We start from the raw sequence: 3465 nt of genomic DNA, 5'->3' as shown, positions 1-3465 counted from the left end.
GAGAAAGATAGGCAATATCGCATGTGATTTACTTTGAAAACCACTCCAGGGTCAGCTATGAGTCAGTTCTGACTGGAAGATACTCAACAACAACAAATTGTTAGATACTTCCCATTAATTCTCTTTGCCATTGATTTCTTCAAGTCTATCAAGTTTATTATTATGTAAATATATTCTAAATTATCCCAAGTTTTCAAGTATTTAAGCTCAATATACATTTGTATGCTATTGTTTTTGTGTACCAGGAACCAGAAAGGACTCATAACTGAACCTCCAGTAGGTTTTGAGAGGCAATAAATCGCATAGGAAGACATTTCCCATCTTTCTTCTGTGGAGCAGCTGGTGTATTTAAAAATACCTTTGAGCGTACAGCCCGCGCGCTCGCAGATTCTCGCTCTCGCCTGCCCTCCCGCTCCCTTGCTTGCTCGCGCTTTCGTTCGAGCTCTCCTCGCGGATTGAGGGAGTCTCTGGCCATAGTGTGCGGCTGGCAAGAGGCGGCTGCTCAGGGCAAGCGAAACTGCGGTGGTGGTGGTGGGAAGATGTCGGGCGGGGACGAGCAGCAAGAGCAAACTATCGCCTAGGACCTGGTCGTGACCAAGTATAAGATGGGGGGCGACATCGCCAATCGGGTTCTTTGGTCTTTGGTGGAAGCTTCCAGCTCAGGTGTGTCAATACTGAGCCTGTGGGAAAAAGGTGATGCCATGATTATGGAAGAGACAGGGAAAATCTTCAAGAAAGAAAAGGAAATGAAGAAAGGTATTGCCTTTCCTACCAGCATTTCAGTAAGTAACTGTGTATGTCACTTTTCCCCTTTGAAGAGAGGCCAGGATTACATTCTCAAGGGAGGTGATTTGGTAAAAATTGACCTTGGAGTCCATGGGGATGGCTTCATTGCTAATGTGGCCCACACTTTTGTGGTTGATGTAGCGGAGGGAACCCCAGTTACAGGGCGGAAAGCAGATGCCATTAAAGCAGCTCACCTTTGTGCTGAGGCTGCCCTACGCTTGGTCAAACCTGGAAACCAGAACACACAAGTGACAGAAGCCTGGAATAAAGTTGCCCACTCATTTAAGTGCACACCAATAGAAGGTATGCTGTCACACCAATTGAAGCAGCATGTCATCGATGGAGAAAAAACCATTATCCAAAATCCAACAGACCAGCAAAAGAAGGACCATGAAAAGAATGCATTTGAAGTACACGAGGTATATGCTGTGGATGTTCTTGTCAGCTCAGGAGAAGGAAAGGCCAAAGATGCAGGGCAGAGAACTACCATTTATAAACGAGATCCGTTCAAACAATATGGCCTGAAAATGAAAACTTCTCGTGCCTTCTTCAGTGAGGTGGAAAGACGTTTTGATGACATGCCATTTACTTTAAGAGCATTTGACGATGAAAAGAAGGCCCGGATGGGTGTGGTGGAATGCGCCAAGCATGAACTACTACAGCCATTTAATGTTCTCTATGAGAAGGAGGGTGAGTTCGTTGCCCAGTTTAAATTTACTGTTCTGCTCATGCCCAGTGGCCCCATGAGGATAACCAGTGGTCCCTTTGAACCTGACCTCTACAAGTCTGACCTGGAAGTCCAGGATGAGGAGCTGAAGGCCCTCCTTCAGAGTTCTGCAAGCCGGAAAACTCAGAAAAAGAAAAAAAAAGAAGGCCTCCAAGACTGTAGAGAATGCCACCAGTGGGGAAACTTTAGAAGAGAATGAAGCTGGGGTCTGAGGTGAGTCACTCTCCCTGGCTTGCTGCTCCTGCCTCATCCCTTTCCCACTACACCCCAGGCTCTGAAGTGCAGATCCTCTTCTCCATCCTGGACCACCAGCAGAGCGGGGTCTCCCTGCCCCCATCCCAATCCCCCAATCCACCCCTTTCCAACAACAACCAGCTCCAACTGACTCTGGTTTTGGGAAGCTAGACTTCCCAAACCCTGAAGACTACTTTAAATAGAAAAAAAAAAAAAGAAATAGAATAATAAAATCAGGAGTTAAAAAAAAAACCACAACCCCTTTGTTTTGCCAGCATAATTCCTTACCACTAAGACACTCAATCTCCCTCTATGAACTATTTTACTTTTTAGGCTGAAAATTGTGTTGGAGAAGATTGTTCCTCTTTCAAAACCACCTATCTTTAGGTTGGTGGCAACAACTCTTTACCAATTGGCCACCAGAGCTCTTTCTCTATAACTTAAATGAATTTATTTTCATTCCTATCTAACCAGCTGATAGAAATGTAGTATCAGTCCTTTCAGGGTTCATTCACACCTTGGCTTAAGATTGTATTAAGTTTCAGGAGGCAGACAGAAAGCCAAATCATAGAAGGGGAGGACATCTCTTCCTCACTGTCTTCCTTCATCTAAGGAGCCATCTGCTGGGATATCCTCATTCCCACCTGGTCTCTGTGGGCAGTTGTTGAATCATTCTATCCTAAGCAGTGGACTGCAAGTTTCTGGGTTACCACACTTACTTTTCCAATATGCTATTGAATATTAGGAAGCATGGGTTAGAAAGTGTATAATCACTTTGATAGCACTTTGGGATTGTATGAAATTATGTTGCTTTTGAAGTATGAAAACTTCTAACTTCCATGTTGTTGTTATGGGTCATCGAGTCACCTATGATTCATAGAGAATCTATGTATAATAGCTCTCAATCCTGCCCTAGTCTGAGCGAATCTCATTGTCTCCTACAAACCCACCTAATCCCATTTCTCCAGTTACTGAGTTAACCATCTCATCCTGGGTTTTACTCACGTGTGTGTGCTGTACCTCCATCCTTCCAAGCATGATGTCCTTCACCAAGGATTGGTCCTTCCTAGCCATGTGCCCAAAGCATGTGATACAAAGCTTCAAAATCTTTGCCGCAGGTAGCCGCCTGGTTTCACCCTCTCCAGGACAGATTTGTTTATTCTCTTGGCAGTCCACAAGATTTTCAACTCTCTTATTCAGCACCACAGCTCAAAGGCCTTTATCCTTCTTCAATCATCCTCAGTTATTGTCCAGCTCTAGGGTGCATAGCAAGTACTTATAAAAGTCATGGCCTGTGTCAGGTACACCTTAGTCTTTAGTAGTCTAGAGGTCCCTGCCAGGAGAATTTCCCAATGCAATTCATCTTTTGATTTCCTGACTCTGTTCCGTATCTCCAAACTTCTCATTTGTGAAGGCAAACTTAAGCTTAAATTATAGGGTCACCTTACAGAGTTTATGTGCATGTTGAACTATAGCACGTGTTTGGGTAGACTAGGTTCATAAGCTTGGAACTCTGAAGTCAGGAATTCCCTTTGGTTAATGGTGGGTGTATTTTTTTCTCAGGCACAGGCTGAATTTCAATATCACTTTTATTTCTTGTTGTTTACCGTAGAGTCAGAAGTGACCCATAACTGATTCCCGGGGGATTTGAGAGGCAGTTAATTGCATGGGAGAAGATTGTTCATCCTTCTCCCATGGAGCAGCTAGTTGCCTCAAAC

At 44.2% G+C, this 3465-nt stretch overlaps 1 pseudogene across 1 annotated transcript; it reads left to right on the top strand.

Annotated features, from left to right (window-relative positions):
• The first annotated feature begins 539 nt into the window (after positions 1 to 539).
• On the top strand, positions 540 to 1725 carry LOC102875587 (annotated as a pseudogene). Its single transcript, XR_438836.1, has one exon. The product of XR_438836.1 is annotated as a proliferation-associated 2G4, 38kDa pseudogene (transcript).
• Positions 1726 to 3465: the final 1740 nt, after the last annotated feature.

The sequence above is a fragment of the Elephantulus edwardii genome, unplaced genomic scaffold, assembly GCF_000299155.1.
Source record: "Elephantulus edwardii isolate Elephantulus edwardi_28Jun2011 unplaced genomic scaffold, EleEdw1.0 scaffold00012, whole genome shotgun sequence".
Classification (NCBI taxonomy): domain Eukaryota; kingdom Metazoa; phylum Chordata; class Mammalia; order Macroscelidea; family Macroscelididae; genus Elephantulus; species Elephantulus edwardii.
Note: the sequence above shows the minus strand (reverse complement) of the source record. Positions and strands in the feature narration are given on the sequence as shown.